This window comes from Calonectris borealis, chromosome 8 (genome assembly GCF_964195595.1).
Source record: "Calonectris borealis chromosome 8, bCalBor7.hap1.2, whole genome shotgun sequence".
Lineage (NCBI taxonomy): Eukaryota > Metazoa > Chordata > Aves > Procellariiformes > Procellariidae > Calonectris > Calonectris borealis.
This window is the reverse complement of record NC_134319.1, coordinates 30,972,452-30,997,223: the sequence shown is the minus strand read 5'-3', so window position 1 is coordinate 30,997,223 and position 24,772 is coordinate 30,972,452. Positions and strand designations below refer to the sequence as shown.

General features: G+C 49.6%; 1 long non-coding RNA gene across 1 annotated transcript; it reads left to right on the top strand.

Annotated features, from left to right (window-relative positions):
- Positions 1–14,839: 14,839 nt before the first annotated feature.
- On the top strand, positions 14,840–15,907 carry LOC142085286 (uncharacterized). The gene is made up of 3 exons (XR_012674602.1): positions 14,840–14,894; positions 15,127–15,308; positions 15,765–15,907. It is a non-coding gene; the product is annotated as an uncharacterized LOC142085286 (long non-coding RNA).
- The last annotated feature ends 8,865 nt before the right edge of the window (positions 15,908–24,772 follow it).

Sequence of the window (24,772 nt, the reverse complement as noted above, 5' to 3'; positions counted from 1 at the left end):
TCCATTGTGGCTCAGCCTGGACCACCAGCCAGAAGGGCAGGTAGCACTGAGGGAAATTATGTATTGCAAGTTCTCCATCACCATTGCATCTCTGTTTTGGTATTCAAGAGGCTTCACTTGCTTCGTGTCTCTTCCCCTGGAGTAAACGGGCACAGGTCTTTTCATACACCCATGCAGGACTTGGCCATTTATGTGTCTCCCTGCTCCTTTGCGATTCAGGACATTTATTTCCCTGGGCCAGGCCCTTGCTAGGAAGGGGCTGAGGTGGCTGGAGCAGATCACCTTTTGCTGTCCAGGTCTGTAGTTCATGTCCAGCCGGCAGCTGGACAGGCTGTCAAACAGGCTCGGTGGCTCAGCCCCGCTTGGACAGCAATCCTTCCGGGGGTTTCACAGCCTCCCTGTGCAGGCACGGCCGGGGAGATGGGCAGCAGCAGCTTGGGAGAATGGAGCTGGAATTACCTCCCTGTCCCCTGGGATCGGCAGGTTGGTAAAGGTCGCTGCCAGGAGAGGCCATTAGAGAAGCATGTGGAGGAGACCCCAGCCTGGGCTGATGGGTGGATAGAGACAGAGCTCAAATCACTGATCCTGCAAGTCCTTTGGCTGCAGATGAGCTGCTGCTGTGCGCTCGTGTTTCCCTTGCTACAGCTGGGGGCCCGAGCTGCCTAAGGGTCATCACTGGGAATGTGTTGAAGACACCCTGCGCAAAACTGGGAAAGGGCAAGGCTGGGCTGTGAGCGTCGTGGTGGGAAGCGGAGGGTGGGAGGGAGAGAGGTGCGGTACGCTTTTTTTGATCTGTGGGCTGTGTGCAGGACGCAAACAGGAGTGCTGGTTCAATGCCGAGACCAGCACTGCAGGGCTTGGCAGTGCAAGATGATCCAGCAGCTTTCCTTACGGCAACAGCCACCCTCTGGGCAGGGGCTGAGCTGGGGACCTGCACGGACAAGGAGGGCAGCCCCTCTAGCTGGAGCCATAACGGGTCAGTGTGGGCCAGATCCTGCCCTGAGGCTGGCATATAATACGCATGTCCTCGGGCAGAGGTTTGTCTGCCAGTTAAAAACTGTGCTTTATTAGTCTCGAGGCACAGGAGGGGCTGTGCCATGCCAGCCAAGGTGTCTTACCCTGTGGACCTTTCCGTCTCCATGCTGCTGCAAGTTGCTTTCCTTGGCAGCTGCATGGCGAGAGGCTGTCCTGCGCTGCGGGAAGAGGCTCTGTGGGCTGCAGGGAGACCCTGCCCCACGTAGGCAAGGTCTGAGGAGCATGTGCGGCCGCAGGGAGACCCTGATTTTTGTGGAGTGGCAGCTCTCCTGGGGCAAAATGTCTTTTTCCCTGGGAAGTACCACTTGGTACAGCTTCTAAAGCTGCTCCCCAGCTCCTATGTGGAATCTTAGAGTTTTTGTCTTGCTGCCATTAATGAGGAAGGGGTTTAATGAGAGTTTGCTCCATCACTTTCTGTTAGCTCTAAAACACACATTCATTTAGGGGAAAGCCCCTTCCCGTATTAGAAATACCACAGCGATGAGCAAGCCAACTTCATGGCTGGCTTTTGCTCAGTCTCTGAAGTTTGAGCACAGCATTGGGGCTCCAGCTTCAACCACCAGCGTGGCTGTGGTTATGCTATGGCTGATGGACCCCGCAGCCATTAATGAGCTTGCGGGAGCGCTCCTCTCTCCTCCGAAATGCTGTGACTCACATCTGACCATGGAGAGGAGCAGCTGCAGCCTCCAGGAGAGCCCGTAATGAGGCCAGGATCTCCAGCACGGGGCCTGCTTTCTGTCAGCTCTTGGAGGAGACCGCGGGTAATTACCTCTCCTGTCTGCTCTTCTCCGCTGCCGGCTTCGCTTCAGGTTCAAACGCGCGCTGACAGGGAGAAGGGTTTTCAGATACATAATTTAAAATTCTGATGGCATGTTGTCAGGTCAACATGCTGCAACATGGGAAGAGATTTTACATCATAAGGACTCCAGTGTCACTCTTGGCTACGCTGCTCGTCTGCGCATTTCTACCTGTTTGAAGGGTACATGGCGGTGGATTTCTGGCTGCCTTTGGGTTTCCCTGCAGTGGGGTTATAGCTGTGCATTGTCTCTTCTTGCCAGACCTTTTGAGGTCTGTGGTTGCCTCCTCATGTTGGGATCATGCAGGATGCTTGAGTTTATCGTTCTGTATTGGGCTGGACGAGCTGGAAATAACAGGGGCGTCTTGGAAGAAAGAAGGTTGAGAGGAAAGAGATTCAGGCTAGAGATCACTATAAATTGCTGTAATCCTTCCTTTACCTGATGTTAGCACCTGTACAGTGGGGAAAACCTTTTATAAGGGTTCAGTATGATGTTTTATCAGGCTTTTTTTTTGTGTGCACAACTGTGGCTTAGAGTTAAATTTGTGCTTTGATTGGCCTCTGCCTACAGCCTATGCTTCGAGTTGGGTAGCGTACCCTTTGTTGTGCAAAGTAGCATCAAGTGTGAAGGGCATTACCTGGTCATCAGAGAGAAGGATCCTGGTGGTAGTCTCTTCACCTGCCTTTGGTAGGACTGGGGAGGATGCTTCGCCCTGTAAACTGCGTCTTGCTCTCCTCAAAACAGCTCAATTACCTGGATGTTTTGCACAGCCTTGCTGGAGAACAAGCCTAGTCAAATAGCAGGGTCTGGCCTTGATGTGGATTGAGAGAAATTTCTCCTCTTCCGTGTTGATGGACCAAGGACCTTTCTTTGGGATAACTGTGTCTGCTGTCCTTTCTTCTGGCCTGGAAGGGAGCGGTTCCCAGCTGTCCCAGTGTGACTTGAGCTGAGCAGACCTTGGTAAAGGAATGGCACAGATCTTCTGCAGAGAAGGAAGAGCCCTGGTGTAAACAGATGAACATTTTAAGCTGGGGGTATAAGGTGGGTCTCTGCTGCCTATGAGCCAAGTGCAAGTGGGAGACCAAGGGAGGAAGTGGTGGAGAAGGGCGAGTGCCAGCTTTTGCATGCCTGAATGCAAAAGTTCAGCTTCTGTCTCGGTGTTTTACCTTGCCTGGTGCCAGCCACCTCCCTGCCTCTGCAGGGGGTGCCGGGCACGCGCTGCAGCATCTGTGACTCGGGGCGTCTGGATGAAAGTCGGGGTGAACCCACGTACACCGGACATGCCTACGCTGGAGCCAGGGTGGCAAGGCAGGCAGCGCTGCAGGCAAAACTGTCTCCAACAGTAAGATCCCTGCACTGTCCTGGATTTGGGGTCATGGTTAGGAATGGGAGCAGGGTAGTGTCTCTGTCTGGAGTGAAGCGATGCTGAAACCTGATATGGAGGGGCATCGCAGCTATAAATCAAATGACTGGGATGTGGGGGTTGGTGTTTGGGTTTGTTAGGGGCTGGGGTTTTTTTTCCCTTCTTGCTTTTCTCCAGGACTGTTATCCTTTCAGCCAGGAGGTGGCTCTGGAGCACGCTGTGGAGCTGGGCACAGCTCAGCGTGCAGTAGCCAAAGCGACGGGGAGAATCTGCGACCGTCACCAGTTTGCGATGAAACGCAGATGGCCTTTCTTCTAGCTTCCAGACGGGATGCGTTCGTGTCCTCTGACACACATATGCAGAGGCAGCTTCAATGCATTTCCAAATGCTTCTGACACTGTGGGCTCTGATGCAATGTTTAGGAAGTGGGGAACATGCTTCTGGTGCTGGTAACATAAGTTTGGCTCAGACTGTCCTTTGGGAGCGGGGATGACTCCAAACGCAGCGTCATACCAGATGTAGGCTGTTCTCAAGAGCTCCAGACCTGCAGAGAAAGTTGTTGTGCGAGGCAGCCGTTCCGAGCTATGGAATAGAAGAGCTGTCTTTGTGCCTGCCACAGTCCCCAGGGAGGATGTAGGACATCAGGGGCAACGCAGGGAAAGCCTTGACAGAAGAAGCACAGAGGAGCATAACTGCTATCTAGGAAGATACTAGCATCCCAGGCTTTGCAGTCTGTGCCAAAACTTATGCCTGGGACATACAGGGCTGCCAGTCTAAATGACTTGCTCTCAGTCATCCTTGGGCAGCACTATGCAGAGGAACACCTGACAAATGGAAAATTCTGGACCTTAGTCCTCCTGTGACAGGAGAACAAGATCACAGTAGCCCAGGGCTCTCCTCATGGTTGAAGCTTTGGGATGCCCTGGAAGCAGGGAGTCCCTGCTCTTCTGTTAGTACTGTGGTATGGCTCCTAGTGGTCTCTATGCTGAAGACGGTTGCCTAGGGAGAACTTGGCGAAACAAATCCACAAAACCTGCCAGACACACACCTTGATACATGCCATCGTTGGGTGTGCTCCTGCAAGAAATTTAGAGGAGTTAGCCTTGGAAATCTAATTTATTCTGCACTTTGATCCTCCCTAGGACCTCAGAGAGGAGCTGGAGGGACCTTTGATTTCAAAAATTGGAGTTCACATTTTGAGGAGTAAGAGGGATGGTGAAAGTCAAGCAGGCCAGGGGTCCTCAAAGGATGTTTGAGATGGCTTTGGAGAAGAAACAGGCCTAGAGCTCACCTGAGCCAGAGCAGAGATGTGTTCACTTCAGCTTGTTTTATGGAAGCCCCAGCTGGGCTCTGTTTGGAAGGTCAGAAGAACCAGAGATCCTGGTGCTGGTGCAGTTTCCCTCATCCCATGGAGGGAGAGGGCTATTAGGTGAGAAGTTCTAGCCCATGACAAAAAGGAGAAGGATGTTGTGGGGGACATGGAAAGGCCAGAAGGAAGCATGGCAGTTTGAGACTATGGTATGCTGGCAAGAGCTGAGCTTTCAAGGATTGTGAAGTCTCCCCTTCTGAAACATTTTGATTCCAGTGACCTACAAATGTCAAGGCAAATCTCGGTTCTTGCTTACACAGGAAGCAAAATCTCCTGACCTTGTGCTTGGTTGAGTGGGACGAGATGGGAGACTTTAAGGACATGTCCCTGACACTCACTTGGCATGGTGGCTGTCCCACCTCCACGGGGTCTAGCCATCCCATGTGTCCCTAAGTGTGGCAGTTCATGGCTCTCAGCATGCTGTGGCCTCGGCTTACGTGTGAGCTGCTGTTGGTGCTTTGTGTGTCTGCGCTCTGAAGACCTTGTCTCTTCTGACAATGGTGCTGGGTCAGGACAGTGCCTTGGGGGAGCTGCCTTTGCTGGTGGAACAGTTGCTTGTTCAGATGGCAACAAGTTGTGCCCGGCGTTGCTGTCAGCTGGGTGTGGGGAACCCTGTGGTGTGGCTTCGGTGCCCTTATTCCCAGCTGCAGTGTTAGGCTGCCACAATTAGCAGCTGATTGCTGTGTGTGCCCTGGTCATGGGAATGGCCAGAAGTAATTGGCTCTCTGTTAGGTGGCTGTGTCATCTTCTCTGATCCCTCAGGCGAGATGTACGAATTTGCCTAGACTTCTGCAGGCTGAAGAGACAACCTGTAGCAAGCAGAGGAGGGCAGAGCGTGCTCACTTAAACCGCACTCGTATGGAAATGCATAAATACAGTGCTGTTACTGAAGCAATGAGAGCCTTGCACGCTGGTTCAGGCTTGTCCTACTGCACACAGGGACCGTCCTGCCCAGGAGAAGGTCTGACAAAGCTTTGTCTCTTTATCTCCAGTGGCCCAGCTGTGCTGTTGGAAGTGCAGGCCAGACATTTGGTCCCCTTTCCAATTTCTGGGATTAATGGGGAGCCTTGCAGTGACTTTGCGGGCTTGGAGATAAGTTCAAAATGATTTGCCTGTTGACCTGCAGAAGTCTGTGGCAGGACCAAGGACTGCAGCTGAACCTCAGCCTTCTCTGCTGATCGCCCATCTGCAGCCAGTCTAGTTTGGCTGGGAGCCAGGGTCTGCAAATGGGCCCCGCTGTGAGCTACTGCTTGTTTGCTCTTCATATCCTATTTATGGAGGTGAAAGTTGAAGGAAGAGTAAGGGCTTTAATTCAGCTCTAGGGTCTCTGCTGCCTACTGACTTGTGCTTTGCCAGTGCCGTGTAGAGTGGAGAAGGAGGGTTGTTTCAGCACCACTGGTCCTAGAAGACTTCTGAGGACAGACCCCAACCCCAGGCACTCACTTGCTAAACAAGTTGGATCTAGAATCATAGCTGTTCTGTTTTTCATTGAGGTCTACAGGGCGAGACCTACCTCTGCGGTATAAGATAAGTTGCAGGTATTGAACTGAAAAATCCAAACTTGCTGCCATATTTCAAAATGTGCAGTGAAGCCTGTCTGATTTCTGCTTGTCTATGACATCTTTTGGAGCTAGAGAGAAAGAAGAGATTCCCCAAGCTCCATGTGAGGTGCAACTGTAATTCAGTCTGGGCTGCTGGACGCAGAGTCCGTTGTGGGCTGTTGGAGGAATACGTGCTCTGCTAGGGTTAAATGCTTACACGAAATCAATAGAAGTTTTATTGCCACCATGTGATTTCAGCTGGAACTCTGCCACCCGTAATAGAAGCTGTGTTAGGTCTCCCCCCTCCAACTACAGGACAGATATATTAGTCTAGACAACTGAAAAATAGTGGTATATTGGGAGGCTGCGTTTTCATTATGTAAATGGAGCTCTACAGGAGGATTAATTGATTATTCAGTTACTGTGGATCTGTCTTGGATGTCCTGGCAAGATGAGAGAACCTGATGGAAGCTCTCCAGTGAGGCTGTATGGTAGCGCAAAGGAGTCCCTGAGCGTCCCCTGCTCCCCTCCAGGCAATGCACAGCATGGGTGTGTTGCACATTGCTCCACTACAAGGGGACCTGCTTCCCAGAATGGTGTAGGTGTCTTCATGCTTTGACTGGTGACTATATCCTGGTACAAGCAACAAAGCGATAGCCAGAAACAACCTATTTCAGCCTACAGCCATGCTGTTTGAAGGGACTCACCTGTTGACTAGGTCTTGCTGATGGCAGTTGGAGACCATCTAGAGGGCTCATAAGGAAGTGCATTGCTGCAAGTGCTGGGAGTTGTGTGAGATAAATCCACCTCTGGAGATGTGCTCCTAGCTGAAAAGCAAGTGTCATGTATTGTCCTAGCCTCAGCCCAGCGGGTGAACGATACAAAAACAGAGGGCCAATACTCCGTTGGAAGGAGGGCACCATGATGGGGACAGGCCTGAAGATGTATTTCATGGGCAGCCTGAGAGCTCTTAAGAGGAGGTCTAGTGGACAATGTGGCACTCCAGGTGAATGTAGTACCATTTAGGTATCAAGGTTGGTGTCCACAGCTGACTATTTTGGAGCAGGGATCAGCTGCTAATAGGAACGGCTACTGAGTGAATGGTGCTGCTGTTCTGTTCTCCTTTCTACGTTGCATCCATACATGGCGTTTTAAGGCAAAGAAAAGGATAGCTTTCCTGTACGCATGCTGAGGTCTCCACTGCTGTCTGCACCGGGCAGGGTGTCCAGGGGCGGGGACAGCTCTGGAGCAGCTCTGCTCTCTCCCTGTGGCCCTGGAGGGTAGAGTCTTTTTGTAGGTAAGCCAGCAGGGCTACCACATCTTTATAACTAGATATGTCCCTTCTGGCCAGGATAACACATTATAGCATAGAGAGTATTTTCTGAATTGGAAATACCTGTAGTGCCCTCCACAGTGGTGGGAAATAGATCTGCACAGTCTGTTGGACTCGGGTTGCTGGAGGAAGAAAGGACAGCTGTGGTGAGATGGATGCACTCACTTTCTGCTGTCCTGCTGCATGGGATATAATTGCTTTATCGTTCTCTGTTCTTCCCAAACCATTTTGATACTGCTGCCCAGATCAAATTTTGTGAAGAACACTTTAAAACAAATCTTAGCCTTTGGCCTGAAATTAATCACCTGTGGAAAGTTTTACAAACAATCCTGACATTTGGAGACTGGGTGTGGAGAAGCTGTGATATTGGACAAATGGAAATTTAGGTCCTGCTTCTTATGGGTAAGCGCAGATACTGGAACTGAGGGCAACGTATCCCCAGATTTGGGTGGGAAACAACTCTTTGGGAGTTGAAAGGGTTCTAGTGTTGAAAGCACAGTGTTTTTGGGAAGGCCTGCTTATGCTAGTGAAAGAGGAAAACTTGCCTCTACTTCCATGCCTGTAAAATGAGAAAAAAAAAAAAATTAAAATTCAGCTATCGCGTTAAGTGTAACACACTCTTCCAGAAAGTTTGCAGAGTGTCTTGCAATCCTGCTGCGAACAGGGCAAGAAACTTTCTGGAGACCAAAGTGTCTCATCACAAGTGATGAGATCCTCATTTTTCTATGAGAAGAAATTAAACTATGGTCAACTACCCCCTTCTCGTGGGTGACAGAAGTGTACTAGACTACTGTCGTAATATATGAGATGGCTTTTTACATGCGTGTCCTGATGTTGTGAAGCCAGCAGAGACTAACTGTTAGCCTGACAGGTCTTTAGGTCAAGACTTCCAATGAAGTTGGAATTTATATCATTTATTTCATTTATACTTGCTGATGTTTTGTTCAGCATTAGCTGTGTAAAGGCAGTCCAGCCCGTGCTCTGTGTTGCTGGCATGTCTCGTGCATCGCTAGGTGTCTTTGCTTTTTTTTGAAGTCACCTGGCAATTTAAGTGCAGTGCAAAACTTTGCAGACGTGAGGCTTGTTTGCAAGACAGAGATGCATTTCCACATCTTGTCTCATGGATTCCCGAACAAAGATGTTTACAGGAAAAAAAAAAAAGCACTAATGCTATACTAGGAGGGGGGAAGCATAATGGATTCTTCAAATGTTTGTATGTCAGCAAAATGCCTGCAAACCATTCAATAGATTAATCCTGTAGCTGGCCTAAAAGGAATGGATTTCTAGCCATAACTGAGATTGGGAAAAATTGATTTCCATGTTCTTGTTGACTGAATAAGATAAAAACAACTGCCTTGGCACTCATTGCCAGGCCAAGAATTCAGATCTCTGCCACCAAACTGCGCAGTTGGGTTTAATACTAGAACCAGCCCAGCCCAAGGGCTGATGAAAAGGGACTTTTCAGGAACCAAATCTTAAACCTTTCCCATTGCGGAAATGGGACTTGCAGTGCCTACGAAGGCACTTCTGGTAATCAAAAATGTGAGAATGGGGAGAGGACCTTGGCTAATCTTTCTACATCAGAGAGCTGCTGCTAGAGATGATGCATGCCTTGCCACCTGGAGCCTGGCTATTAATTTGAGCTCTTGAACAATGTCTTAAACTCTTTGGGATAACTACTGCTCTTTGGCACTCAATGGTCCATCACATCTGGATTTGGAAGAGGGAAATAGTGGCTAGTCTGAGTTACTGGTGGAAGTGCTAGAGTGCATACCATCCAGTGGACTTCTCTGAAGTTGTCTCCTCTAGCTCTAGATATACAAATTTCATTTCAAAAGGCAGTTCAAAAGAAGAAATTTAAAAAGTGTTCAGGTTTCAGGGAGGATATTTGCTAGTTTTACTGTTAAACGACTCCTAGCAAGGGGAATAATGAGCTTATGCCATGACTGGGTTGGAAAGGCTCATTGTTTTCCCCACCTCTGACAAAAGACAGTAGAAAAGATGGGAGAAAATACCGGCTAGGAGAGGAGCTGACATCTGCAGGTGGGACAGCCATGGCACACTCTCTCCACACCCATCCGTGTTCCCCACACGTGGGGAGTCGCCAGCTGTGCTGGCCTGGTCTTTCCCAAGTTCTTCCAGGCTGGATGGGCTGCATCCTCCTGCTGGAGAGCTGCCCTCCAGCTCGGGGAGAGACCTGGGCAGCCATGGTGGCTGGATGGCTCTGGCTCAGTGGGGTGCAGCTGGTATCATCACATGAAGGAACTCCTGTACTCAGGAGAAGTGCAAAGCCCTGCAGTGCAAGAGATGCCACCTGGGAAATACTCTGCATCTTCTCTCTTGTTCACCACAAATGGGCAATGAACAGGATCTTTTCAGTTAAGCCTAGTATCCAGTGCGTCCGTTTTGATTGATCAGTCTCCAAACATGACCAGGGAGTAGGACAACACGTTCAGCTTGGCCTAATTCTTTTTCCCCTCTTCTGTCTTGTTTTTAATACAGTTGGAACAGTATAAAAATCAACCCAACCATCTCTTCAAATGCTTGGGACCGAGGGAGATCTTCTACGCTTTGTTATTACACCATTTCAGGAGCCTTCCCTTCCCCCGGGCTGGTTCCCCTCGGAGCACCCTCATGCAGGAAGGGAGGAGGTAAGCAATACAAACTCGGTTTGAGGTCCTGCAAATCCAAATGTCTCTCAGATCCCCAGTATCTTGTGTTGTGGTTTAGGCCCCTGTGAAATGGTAAATCCCTGTCCTAAAATTCCTCAGGCAAACTGGGAATCATGGCAGTTTTTGACTGACTGCAAACAGATCACTTGATAACTCTCAGTCTTATTGACATAACTCTAAAAATACTCTGCAAAGTGTAAATAATAAATGTGTAGTATCTGCACTGGAGCAAGTAAACACCGCCTGATGCTGTCTGATATTTCACTGGCAAGGTGTCCTCAGTGATGCTCCAGCAGAATAATTTTCCAAACGAGTGACTTGCGTGACAGGTGGATGTGCTGAGCTCATGCAGCCGCGCACGGAGCTGGTTCTGGGAGAGGAGGCGCGTGGGGCCGGCGTGGCTCTTTGCTGGAGACGGCAGCAAGCAGAGCACCGCGGCTTCCCTCCTGCCGGCTCTCCGCAGCTCGGCGGGGAGGTGCGAGAAAGTGCCCGGCAAGCTCGCCTTGGGCTTGCTGACACGGGTGTGTTGCTAGAAGCTTTTTTCCCGTGTGGTGTGGATATATCAGCTTCTGAGGCTGAATGGCACGCTGATTAATAATTCATGCTGGCAGTATTGACTGTTGGGAGCTAATCTGAGAATGCCTCAGTGAAAGCTTGTAGTACATTTGCCCTGGGTGAAGAAGCTGTCGTCCAGCCCAGGTGCTGGGGTCACGCAGTAAAGACAGTCTCCTGACGGCAAGGTGGCTGCTGGTGTGCAGCCAAATCCTTTCCAGGCTGGCAATTATGGCAAGACTGTGCTCCTTCTTACCCAGAGTGTGCTCCCATTCTCCTGCTTTCTGGAGTGTCTCAAGGTGACTGGAGACCTAGACTGTTAAAGACCAGCTTTTACCATAGTTCATAACTTGCAGATGGACTCTTGTGCCTGCTGTCCCAGAGATGCTGGCGTTTGAAACCCTTCTGTGACAAGGTGGTCTCTGGTCGACTCTGCAGTTGCTGCTCTGGCGCATCGTTCCGTGTAGGCACAGTCTGTGATCTTCCCAGGGGGGTTGCAAGGCAACTTGGCTGGCCAATCTACCGGCGGACCCAGAGGGACCTTGGGAACTTGACTAGCAACATGATCCTGGTGGAGAAACATCCACCAAGAAGTGGATGTGACTTCCAGGAACTGGGAAACCACAGTTTGCATAAACGTGGGTTTTAAAGGAATGCATAGCTTTGAATGCCGCTGTGATCCTGGAGGGAGGGTGCCACCCTCATGCCGTATGTTGTGCCTGGTTGGCAGAGGTCTTCCTTCCTTGACCATGTGGAGACAACAGCAAGTCTCTGAAGTTTCCCTGGGGCTGAACACCTGTACAATAACGGTCTATGATATCTGTGTTCATGAGTGGCAGACAGAGGAGACCAGTAATATGTGTCCAGGAGTCCTAGGGAAACTACCCTTAGCTACAGCATTCACAGAGCCCCACCAAGATCTGCCTTTCCTCTGCCCTTGTCCTAGTGCACAGTGCAACATTGCACTGACTTTTCCAAATAAGATGTAAAATTGAGCTGATGGGCTTTTGCAAGCAAAGCTCTGTTAACAAGAGCAGGGATGTTAACCTTGGATCCCTGCCCAAATTGAAATGGATATAATCTCTAAATGGCTTATACCAAAGTGAAATCCACTTAGAAGGGAATGTTTGTTCCTCTCTCCCCTGCAGTGTTGATGTGTTGAGCACAGAGGGGACAGCAAGTTTCAGGTAGGTGAATTTTGTGTTGGATGTGGTAGGGACCAAACCAGCCCTCTCTTCTTTCCGGGTGGATGATGTTCTGTTTTCAAGAAGATTTGACAAAAATGAGCTGGAATCAAGCCAAAAAAAAAAAAAAAAACCAAACCAAAACCCAGAACAGACCAGATCCTGGTTGAAGTCTCTGTTTTGATGGACTCTGGATTAGTCCTGAGCTGTGCTATCTTTCATGGGAATACCTTACGCTTGGCACTTGCTGAGATGCCACAGTCCCTGGGCCGGGGTTGTGCTGTCATCCAGCCCTGTGTGCTGGAGAGTGCTCCAGGCTGGAGTAAGACTCCAGAGCACTTGGCTCGGGGATGGTGTTCCTCTGTCCACCCCGGTCTGGGGGAAAGCAGCTGGGATCCTGGGGGCTGTGGTTAAAAGGAGCACTGGGGACTACTCAACATGAGTAAAGGCTGTGCACCAGGAGCCTGGGAAAGGGCAGTGCCTCATGCAACTGATGGGTTTTATTGCCTGCCAGCACACCAGGATCAGGTTTCTCCATCACCCAGGAGATGTCTGGTGGCATAGTTTGGAGATGCAGTACTGTGCTTCACCATTGCTTAGTGTCTGGGTAATGGAGAGTCTCTGCCTGTGTCAGATGTCTGTGGATGGACTGTAGCCCTCTGAAAAGGGGTGCCATGGCAGATGTTAGCTACTGGAGGAACATGGATGGGGGAGAATGTCACATGCTTCCCTTCAGCGAGAGGGAGAACAGGACGGTGGGGCTGAGCAGCACTGAGGAGAGGACTATGGAATGAGCAGAGAGATGAGGTCTCACTGCCATGGTCACACTCAGACCTCGATGGGCCCAGAAGACTTCATGCGGAGAGGCAAGAGAAGTCAGGACAACAGGCATTTCCATGCCACAGTGCAGCAGGAAGAGGGTGGTGAACACAACGTTGTGCTAGGTAACACAGCCATGTATATATGGGTAATAAGATGGAATAAGCTGGGTGTCTGAAATAGCAGTGCAAGCACTCGCTGCTGGGCTCAGAGGACTAAGCGTGCTTGATGCCGGGAGATGTGCTGTAGCGATGCAGGATCTCAATGTGTCTTGGTCATCCAGCAGGAGCGGACCAAGTTCTGGGAAGATGCTTGCAGCTTCAGCTTCACTGAACACTTGCTCTGGCTAATGCAAATGTTGTTTTGGAGATGCTGAGAGGTTTTTCTCCCCTCCTTTTAAAAAGAGCATATGTTCTCACTACTAACAAGCAGGTTTGCAAAGAGTCTATTTTTAAGATGATTACAGGGTATCAGTAGCTGTTCCAGTGTCAACTGTCGGTTTTGTTTCCTTGTCGGCAGTAAACTGTTGGCAGGTTTGTGCACCAGAGGTTTACTCCTTCCCAGCTGTAATTGCACAGCACAGAAATTATCACTTGCTCTGTGCGTGCCTCTGCTGGTTTCTCCCTCTGAGCCTGCTGTTCACAAGCAGCTCCTCCAAGCGCTTTCTACCCGGTGAAGAGCCGTGTCGTGGCATCTCCTGCTGGCAAAAGGCAAGGCCTGGGTAGCTCTAAACAGCACAGATGAGACTAAACATGGCATTATAATACACGTGTACTTGATATCGGTGCAGCCCACTTTGTTGCACAGAGAAGGAGCCCAGAATCCAGTTCCTCTCCCAGTAAGTCAAATGCAGAGACTGGTTTTTGCAGGCAGTTTTTCCCATGTGTTATATAAAATTATACCTACAGCCCCAGCTGGGATCTTCAGGGTGTTGAGCATAGGTGATCTGGCAGCTGGGTCTCCGGAGAGCTGGTGCTCTTCAGCTTGTGCATGTGTCTGGCATGTAGCTCAGTCTTTCTGCACCTTGGATCCCCGTTTGACTGGCAGGCACAACAGCACGGCCGATCTCCACCGGGCTTTTCTCCACATGGCCACAGAGAATTTCAAGTCCTCTGATGCTCTTGTGACAGAGGATGTGAAGTCCTCTGTTTGCTACAGGGCACTGGAGTGTTAACTCACGCCATCCCTTTGTCCTGCTACCACACTGCTAAACCAGAGGTGACTTATGGAGGAGGAAGCAAATAGGATCTTTATTGAGAATTAAGGAAATCACATTGTAATGGTTGCATCCTTTTATTTTTTTTAAGAGTCTAAATAAATCCATGATTTGTGACTGCAGCTCTGCACACAGAGGTGACGAGGGAGTGCAATGGGAAGAGTCAGCTAATGGGAGGAGGGCTCAGAAGTCCCTTTCCTTACCCCGCAGGGCACGTCTGGTAGGAAACAGCCACTTGAAGTATACTTTTTCCTTTTTCTTTGACACGGTGGGCGGCTGGCATCATGACGACGCCTGGGTGTGAAGTCTGCTCCCTGTCCTTTGGTGCAAGTCCTTGGCACACCTCTGGGTTCAGACTCAGCCTTCTCCTCCACCCTGAAAGTTTCCAAGTGCCACCGAACCGATGGGAGAGAAACAATTGTTGTGTTTCCCAGGCTGACACCTCCCGCTGAGCAGCCTTCCCTGCAGGAACGGCAGTCCCCTCGCGTTACTCTGGGGACACGATGCCTCGGTGCTGATGGGACCAGACAGGATCCGTCACTGTGCTGATGTGTCTCCGCCACAAAAAATCCTAAATGACACCAGTGTCTGAGAGACGAGGAACAAAGAACAAACAAATAAAAATACCTCCTCTGTTTGCTCCCCTCTGGTCATCTCTGTCATCCAAATCTGGAGTGGGGACTGTGGGTTTCGCTTGTGGAGGAGGGCTTGGGTTTGGGGGTTCTGCTGGGGATATGAAATGGCTTAGCTTTTTTCACATGAGACCAACAAGCCTTGCAGGCCAGAACACTGCTTCTGCTGGACTGTGTTTATAGACTATCTGTCCCTGGTTTTAGCTTGTTTCTAGAGTACAGGCTCCTCTAACTGGTACCATAACCAGTCCCTTGCAGTAGGGCAAAGAGGGGATGGGGTAGGGCTCAGTGTTGCTTGTGCTACAGCATAGGGGCACAGAAGAAGAGGAGGCATCGGAAGGACCTTGCCAAGGTCGTGTGAGTCTGTCTCCCTGCCCCAAGGTAAGATCAACTCTACCTATGTTGTTTCTGGACTAATCTGTTTTTAAAGACCCTTGGGGACAGAGGTTGCTCAACCTCTTCCAGGGCTTCTAACAAGAATAATGTGACAAGCGCAGAAAGTGTGTTGGTTCCCCCCTGCCCTCGACCTATTCTTCCTTGCCTCAATTTTTAGCCTGTTGTTTATGTTCTGTGGTGGATGCGGCTGAAAAAACCTTTCCCTTCCCACTTTTAGCAGGCTGTTTGAAAGCTGTTCTTGGATCAATGAGGACCAACTGGGATGGCAGTGCTCCTGCGCAACGTGTGTGACAGATGTGTCACCTCTGGGCTCACTCCCTCCAAATGGTCCATTTCTGTCTCAAAACAAGTTGGCCAAAAACAGAACACCAGATTTATGACGAAAATCAGCCCTTCACGGTGAGAACCTGAGATACTCTTGCTTGAACTAGATGGATGGGGAACCTTGCCCAGCTGAGGATGCTGACATCAAGTCTTCAAGGCATTGTGGCCTTAGCTCTTGAGAACAGCGTGTTTTGTTCAACTGGGCAAGGAGATTTCTCCCAGGTGTGTTTTCTGGTTTTAAATTGGCTGGCAGAGTTTTCCCCTCTCTTTAAATAGACAGCTGCTGTTTTCTAGCTTCAGCAGTGAGGGTACTTTAAAGTTGGGTGGGTTAGTGCTTGTGAAACAGTCTAGGCTGTTCGATTTCATAGGATTTAAGACTGACTTACTGTCCGTGTCCTGAATGTGCTAGGAAAACGCTTTGCTTTGCCTGGAGGCCATTTCACACTTAAATTGTTGGCTTAACTCTCCCTTTGTATAAGTTGTTCAAGTTGAGGGTTGTGTTCTGTAACAACCTCTTTTTGTCTGCGATAGCAATATTTTGGGACCTGCCCTGATCGCAGTTTTGAGTGGCACCGCTTCGAAGTCTGCTTGGAGCTACCTGTTTTGGAGGGAATGGAGGAGAGATGGCCAGGGCAACCTGAAGAGTCTTGCTGTGGGAAATGGCAGTGCATCTAATTGAGGTAAGGAGACCACCAAGAACACAACAGCCAGCCTAGAAACATACAAATTATGTAAGGATAGCTGGACTAAAACCTTGCAAAATAAAGTCTTTCTGGCCTCGTTGGCTATCCTCAGGCAAATGATTTTCTGTGGACCTCGCAGAGGAGTTGTGAAGAACTGGCTGAGCAAAACAAAATGCAACTTTCATTAACCTGAGAAAACAAAACATCCAGTTCTTTAAAAATGTCCCAGTCTGAGTAGTTGAAGTCCTGGAAAAACAGCCTTAAAAATAAATAACCTGTAGCTTTGACTAATTACACAATAAGGCCACCACCTTCCCTTCCAGGCAGATGAAGCAGGTTGGAAACCAAGGGTACCGGTGTGATGACAGCAGAGCTTGTGATGAAAGCACTGGGTCTTGTCCCTGGGCAGCCCCAGTTAAGACATACATCCGCAGGCACCAAGTCTCCTGCCCGCTGCTGGGACGGCTCGCTGGTGATGACGTCTCAAATATGTTTTAATAACCAGCGGCTGTTAATAAGCACTAGCTACTTCACCAGCTTAGATGCATCTCTTTAAATTTAAACAGGATTAGATAAGGTAGGGAGATTATTAAATACCCAAATGAACATTAAGCAGATATATTGGAGTTTTAACAGCTCTGCAGCAGATTGTTAAATTGCTCTAAATATTTCCCTACTAGTCTGGGGGTATTTAATTAAAACAACCCCTCTAGTCCTCTGTAATGTGCCTAGCAGGCCTACAAGCCCCGTGCAGGGCGGGACCCTAATTGGCAATGTTACCATAAAGCTGAGCTGTGCTTGAGGACAATTAAAAAAACAACAGCCCCCCCTCCCCATCCCACCCCACAAACCACCCCAAGCCCCTCTAATTAGTGTGAGAAATGACAACAAAACAACTCCGAGTGTCTCCAGTGACAGGTGCACAAATAACAAGGCTGATGAAAGATTTTGCAATTAAGATTGCGCTATGAAGATTAATGGGATATTTTCATAAACTGATGTAAGATTGCCTATAACCCAGTCGCCTCCACGTAGCTCCATCTCCTTCTCACCAGCCCTTCCCTATCTCTTATTTCTCAGATTTCCCTCACCCCATATTTTCCAGGTTTGTGTGGGTTTTTGTCCCCAGCACTTTCTTCAGGTTTCTGATGTTTCCTAGCATTTTCCTTCTCTTGCTTAGGCTAGTGTTGTCTAAATCTTAGGTTTCTTCTCCATTTAAACTTCCTGAGTGGGGGTGGAAGTGTCCACATGGGATATCTATGCGGTTACTCCATCGCAGGCTGTGTTAGCGGAGCACAGGGCAGTGGGTGACTCGCAGGTATTTCTGGTGCTGCTTGTGATGTTGCTCCATTGTGCAAGAGGGACTAGGGTATGCCACGCTGTTTTTCTAGCTTGGTTTTCCAAGATGGTGACGTTTCTACCATTGTGCTTGGCAATTACTTCACCTTCCCATTTATTTTTTGGGGTTTTTTTTTTTGGAGCTGTTTGACTGATTTCCCTGGCAGTGATGGATCATGATCTTAGAGGGATTAAGCTCCTGCTAGTCACATGGAAATGCATAGCTGGGTAGCAAAGGGAGACTGTTAACACCCTACTGGGGAAGGGCTACAGTGTATGATCAACCTTTATTAGCGCCCCGAGGATCCAGCTGCAAAGCACACATCTGGCTCTAGAGCCGCCTGTGCCCGTGGCTTTCCGAGGCCCATGGGTCGCATTGCCCGTGCCTCTTCCTAGCAATGTCTCCCTTGAGTATGGCAGCGATCCTATTAACCCAGATTAAATGTGATACCACCACTACTTGATAGGAAGCATTAAACTGGCGGAGAAGTAAACCGAGGGCGGGACCGGACGCCCCTTCCCACGCACTCTTCAAAGAGGGAGGGAGATTTGCACCTATCGCCCAAACCCTCTCCTTTCCCAGAGGTGTTTGCCTGTTGCTGCTGTCATTGCTACTTCATTACTCCTAAGTGCCTCTTACTCTCGATATCTCCAAGGCAGGCTAGTATACAGGGAATTTACATTTTTAATCTAGTGAAAGCAATGATTGGACACACAGCCTCCGGTCCTGTTTTTCTTCCTCTCTCAATTGCTGCCATACACCAGGTTTGATGGCCGGCTTTTCAGTCTGTCCGTGCGTACTGGCTGCCCCCCCGCCCTTGATTTTCCTTCCTGACCTTGTCCTCAGCCCTGCCAGTGGCTTTTTGCTGTGACTTCCCCGTGAGACCTTGGAGGGCTTTGTTAGGAGAGTGGGTCACAGGGACTGGTGAGGGATATTAAGGACATTAGTCCTGCCTGGCTGGAGTGGGCTCTTTCTCACCAGCCAGAGTCCTCAAAGCTGCCCTGGACCTGCAGAGCTGGGGATGTATAATCCCACGTGCAGGGATTTCAGAAAAGTTATACCCGGGGCCCCAAAACCAGTACAACCACTCCCACACTGTACTGGTTGTTAACTCGGCTGAGGAAGTGTGTAAACAAGACCTCAGTGAGTTGCTGTTTGCCTCTTGATTCAGAGGCTCTCCTGTGTTTCCCCATGCCTCTATCCCTAGCGAAGAGACTGTAAATTCTCATTTCCCACAGTTTTTGAACAATCTTTCAATGAGAGTTAGTGCAGGGCCAGCTGCTTGTTTCAGCCACTTCTCTGTGGAGGGGGGTGCTGTGCACTCCAAGCCCTGACATGCTTTCTTATGAGGTCCATGTGAAAAACCTGGTCCGGCAAAAAGGCAGGAGGATTCCAGCCTCTTAAGGAAGAGGTACTAATTGGTGGTGACACAGAAATGTAGTTTCTCCTGAGCATGGTATCTGTCTGACAATATTCCACTCACCAAAGTGAACAAGCAGAAATTGGGTCTTTCTGTCTCTTGTCCATGAGCCTTTTTGACTTGATGTCTTGTTGTCTTTACTCTCCTTTTAATTGCTCAGCTGTTGTCCTATTAGTGTCAACGCTTGGCGCAATGCAGGGGTTATAGCTGAAATGCTCTGGCTGGTGTTATGCGGGGTGTCAGCCTAGATAAATACAGCGGTTCTTCCTGTCCTCACAAAACTCCTTTCCCATCCCCTCCTCGCCATCAAGTTGCTGAAAAAAGTCAGCAAAAAGTTATTGCAGCCGGAGACTTCAAACGTAGGTAGTCCTCCCTCCCAGGTCCTTGGCTTGCTGGTCCTTGCAACCCGATTCAGTCTGTTCCCAATGTGCCAAGCTCTTTGGGGCTCGATGTAATTATTGCTGGGTGAACTCCACAGCTGAGGTCATGCTGGAAGCCAGATATGCTCGGCACTGAGGCTGGCTGCAGTGAAATGATGCTCCTCGGTTTGGGATAATCAAGGTCTTCTAGAGTTGGAAAATGTTCTGAAAACTTTTGGATCAGAGGTGCTGCTGTGGCCCTGTCTCTCACGGGGTGTGCAGAGCTCCAGGACTTCTGAAGGTACCAGCCGTCACCCATCGCAGCCTGGCCCCTTGGTCTTGTGCCTTAGCCTCATCCCTGTGTGGTCATCTCGAGTGCCTGGCAGCAAGCCGGCTGGCCAGCTGCCTGCCTGTGAGCTTTTTTCCTCTCACGCTGTCCTGGTGGTTGCACTGATGCTCGGTTTCAGCAAGTAACCTTTTGGGGCAAGTCTCCGCCTTATTAGCTTCTTGCTTGGGCTACTAATAACTCCCAAGAGGCTAATGCTTCACAGGGATCCAGAGCAGCCAAGCAGTCTGCCTTTTCCGTTTCCTGGTGATGGTGGGTATGGAGGGCAAGGATGGGAAGACGTCAGAGTCCAGATCTACTTCAGGGGTTGAGCTGTCCCAGCAGACTGCAGCAGCAAGGGATAAGGGAGCAGAACGTGCTGCGTATGAGATTGTCCCTGGAAAACTGTTCTTGCCAAAGGCTGCACAAAAATGCTTTCCTGCTCCCTGGAAGAAGCACAGATGGTGCCAAACCAAGCCTGCCAAGGAGCAAGTCCCATTGTCCTAGTCACCTGTGGTCCTGCTGTGACCTCTATCACTGTCTCTCTCTCTTTGCCCTGGAGAGCTCAAAGCAACGCGTGGTTGAGCCTCCCTGCTCCGTAGAGAGGTGGGGGCTATCCAAATGGATGTGCCCTGACCCAAACGGCCCCCGCAATTAGCACCAAAAAGGTCTAAGCAGAGTGGGACCCAATGCGGTAAGAGGTGTCAGGAGATGCAGCAGCAGAGCCTCGGGGACCCCTTTGCTCAGTCCCCAGCCTGGATGAGTCAGAGGGTCCTGAGGAGCAAGCAGGATGTAGCCCTGCCATTAAAGATGCTTTGAAACAAGCAAACACGTGGGTGGGAAGGAAATTTGTGTTGCAGGGCAGATTTAATTCCTGGTATTTTATAACCCAAGTGCCTGACTTTTCCAGATGTGGTTTTACTATCCCCTCCCACCTTAATAGCTATTTTATAAATATTATTATGAAGTAGTCTTGGTGGTAATGCTAAAGGGAAGCTGGGCTTTGTTTTAGCTGAATAGCGCTTGCTTCCAGCTTGGGATAAGGGCTGTAACACTGCAGAATGAAGCTGAGCTGGAACAAAAGGAAATCTATTCATTAGCTTAAATCGTAGTAATTTTAGCATGACCCAAGAGGAGCCTGGTGAATCTAACCCTCTATTTTCCCACATCCTTCCTACCAAGTGCCTTTCTTTCTAGCTGAGGTTTGAGAGCTGACTCACTTCTAGAGTGAAATCTAGGGTGGCTATTTTTTTTTTTTCCCTTAATGTTAGAGTCAATGCTGTTGCAACAATTGCAGTGGAAAGAAAAATTATTGTCATTGTCAATTTTGATGTGTAAAAGCTGAATTCAAGTTGTCCACTTACCAGTTTCCTAGTTATTGGATTTATTTTTTCTCTATGCTTAGTCACAGATCTCTGTAGATGCTGCCGCCCACCCAGGGTAGGAATCACGGCTGAGACCTCGATTGCTCAATCCCTCATGACATCCCCTTTTCTAGGGACATGTCCTCAGTTTTTGTAGGATTCTGCATTTTGTGGTGGGGGTGAGAGGTCAAACCCAGACCTAGGGGAAGAGAGGTGCAAATGACTGTTCAGGGCGGACCGAAGGGGACCTGCTATTGCCAAGGCAGATGAGGAGTCCTGGCCCCTGCCCTCCCGCAGTGTGACCAGGCTTACTAAGAGAGCCTGGACTTTTCCACCACCAAGAGCCAAAGCCGAAGCTCAACTTCCCTTGGCAGGTTTTTATTGTTGGAGGTTGGTGGGTTTATTTTTTTTAGAAGCAGCTACAGTTGTAAAGATGAGTGGACAGAGGAACATCTCAGAGGAGGGGGCTCCTGGGCGTCAGAGGACTAGAGGGTTGGGGACGCAGGAGGTCACAGGTATCTCTGATTCCTGTGTCTCAGTTTCCCAGTCTGTAAAATGGGGGCAAGGAGGTTGATAACTTACATAAGTTAAGTACTGGCATGCAGTATTTTGTAAAGACTCTGAAAAAACCTTCTGGATGGCAAAGCACAATGGGAGCACAGACAGCCTCATCACTCAGACAGCAAACTCCTACGTGTGAAAACGTGAGCCGGGAGTTTGACGTATCTGCTACCCAAATGCTAGCAGGTGACGAGCAGATGGGGACGCCGGGCGCTTGTCTGAGGTCTGCCTGAGCAGAAGGTGGAGGGGGAGTGGGGATCCGAGCACCGGGGCTTTTTTTTTGTGTGTTGTCGATAGCTGACACGTGGTTCTCACCAAAGATGTAAAAATAGAAGCTGTTGGCTTGCGCGGGGCTGTGGCATGGCACTGCTTTATCTGGGAGTTTGGATGTCACGCTCTCCCGGTTATTTATAGGCGTCAGGCAAACCCTGGGAGAAGGACAAGAGGAACAAAACGTGGGAAACATTCACGTGGTGGTTTTGGACTGCGGCATTGCCTGCTGGGCTGTGGGGACTGGGAGACCAGGGTCTTCTCCTAACGGTGCCTCCATCAATCCTGCAAGGACCGACACGAGGAGGGGGAGTCTGTCTTCAGAGGGGCTCTTCTTTCTGATCCATGTGCGTGACCCGCCTTGGAGATGATGTGGATTTAAACACACGGGGGAAGAGATGAGGGTGGGTTGAAAGAGTTTATGAAGAGCTCTGCAAAGGACAGAGCCAGCAAACGGCTAAATCAATGCGTTGTGTTTTGGGAGTGGGGATCTGCTTTTCTGGTGGGTAAACCAGCAGAGCAGTACATGTACCAGAGAGTTATGTCTTGCTGCAGTCTGGAGTCCTTTATCTGACAGCCTTTTGCTGTACCCTGCGTGGTCCCAGACGTCTTGCACTATGCCACCTCCCATACTTCTATTATTCTTGAAATCCCAACTACATGCCCCAATGCAGCCCTCATGATGGAAGGGAATTGGGTATTAAAAGCCTCGAGACACACAACCCCGAAATCTGGTTCCCACCACAGATACCTCTCCTGAGGCTTTGGAGCTCTGCGTGTGCCTGTGCTTTTGTCCCTCTGCCCCAGCGCAACCTCAGGAGAAGCTGGCTGAGGCCGCGGGGGCTGTTGGGTGCATGGGAGCACGGGCCAGACGGATGAGAGCCGGCGGTGTGGAGGGAGCCAGGGTGTGCGAGCTCTGCTCGCTGATCCGTCCGTCAGCTTGCTGGGAGGTGCAGATGGATGGGGGGATCGGTGACCTCCGTGAGCTCGGCCACTGGCTTGTTGCTTCACCCTGCTCAGCTCCTCTGACACAGGAGAAACCAAGGCAAGAGGGTGAGCCTGAGACTTCAGACACCTTCCTGCTGGGAAACCCGGAGAAACCCCCTGTGCTTCCCTGGGAAGGCATCCAGCCCTTCCCTGCCCATGTAGGGCTGGGAACAAAAACCAGCATCCCCTCCGGACTTCCCAGTGGGATTGTCCCCCTCGTTCCCCTTCCCCGCAGCAGCAAGCCGCAGCAGTTCCTGAGCCATTGAGAAATAGATGCCCGTGGGTCCAGAGCGCTGGTGTTAATGGGATGGGGAGAGGGGCCAGCACACCTGGTGGTGGCTCGGAATAGGAGGCAAATGATTACAGCTGAAGAGGTCGTATACCATCGTAATCCCGAAAAGAAACATTATGATTCATCATTCCTGATGTAAAGTCATCTGTTTAATAAAGCCGTAACTCACTCCGTGCTCATTTTTAATGGGGCTATTTAAGTAATGGCGTTGGGTTTTCTCTTTCCCAACCTCCCCCCACTCCCATACTAAGTAGGGTTGGACCGAGCACTTGAAAAGAGCTATTGGAGCTGAAGTCTTTTTTTATATTTACAATATCTTTCAGGCCGTAGCTGAATGGGGTATTATTTATGTCAAATCACTACTTACCCTGAAATATGGGGAGAAGGAAAGCCAACAGCTGGATATGGTAATGAGTAAATAAACCATGTGTCTCTTTAATGATAGGGACATGAATTTGTGCCGCATGGGGAAACGGCCGGTGATAAGATGTCTTTGACTGGGGCTGACCACAGCGCAAGGGCACCCCAAAATTTATGTTGCTGGAGGGCTCCCTTGGCAGCTTGCTGGGAAGAATGATGGTGTGATGGTTCGGGGTTGACTTCGCTGCCTGTTCTCTGGGAGGTGTCCACGTGCAGACCCAGCAGCGTTTGCTACTGGTGGTACAGTGTGATTCTTCCCACAGAAACCTGGATTTGGAAGTTCTGGCTTCTATGGATGTCTTAGAAACTCAGGGGTTCTTAAAAGAAAAATCCAGAAGGGTCATTTTGGGAAGAAATGGTAGGAATAGGAGTGTCTGTGTCTCCAGTCCAGAGGGAGAAAGTGTAATTGTTCTTATGGCCTGTTTGGTTTTTTCCAGGTTATTTTCTGTGTGTGGAGAGAAGCATGTCTGGGGACGTCAATTTTGAATGCAGGCGTTTGACCACCTACAAGTGACATCAGGTGTCTGTGTCTTCGCTAGCGCAGAGTGGCAGGAGTGTTTCTGTCTCTGGGGATGTGCTACAAGGGCAAATCCAGTGAGTGGGCGACTGACGCAAACCGTTAGAGCTGAAGGGAATTACCTGAAGACGGCAGAAGGCCGAAGACTGCGTTGAAGTAGGTACACCAAGGTCAAACTTCTTTGTGCATTCAGTCTCCTGTGCAAGGGAAAAAGAGGTATTTTCATTTTGTGGCAAATCGGGGTTTGTGTGAAGTTGATATAGGGTAAAGCTTGGGACTGCAGCCCTTACGCTGCAGTTAAGTTTCATACACCTGGACGTATGCAGGGGCTGTGGGAGTTCTCGTGGCCGAGCATCCCTCTGTGCTGTGTGGTGTTCAGACACGGGACAGAAGGTCCCTGTCTCAAAGAGCTGATGCACCACTGGGTGAACATTGATATGTAGCTGAGTGGGCCCATTTCTCTTGAAGTCAGTTGTATGCCTGGCTCTCCGTGCCTGTAAGAAAAATAAGAACTGCCAAATTGGATGGATCATTTCCGATATCGTAAACTCCTCTTGACAGTGGCCAAAAGCAGATGCTTTGGGAGTGTATGAGAGCTCGTCATTTATGGACAGATCCTTCCCACTATATCTACCTGGCTTTTGGCAGCCCTTGATGTAGCGACTGCCCTAAATAAAGGAGTCTCTTAATGTCAAGAGAGAGTTGACTTTCTGCATGAGAATTATTTAACCTTTTGAAATTCATTCGTATGTGTTCACTGTGCGTACGGTTTATTGAAAGACCAACTTATCCCTGCCCTCTACCATAGTCCTTCTGAAAGAGAACCAGAAGTGTAACTTGTTACACCTCCTTCTAAGATGCTTTGATTTGGTTTGAAAGGCCCATTAAAAATATTGTACCTTGCCACCCACAGATTGCTTAGTTGGGAGCCACACATGAAGGCCAAAAGGTGGGTTTTTTTTTTTTGAGAATGTGCTGTTTTGTCCAGATTTTCTTGCCTAA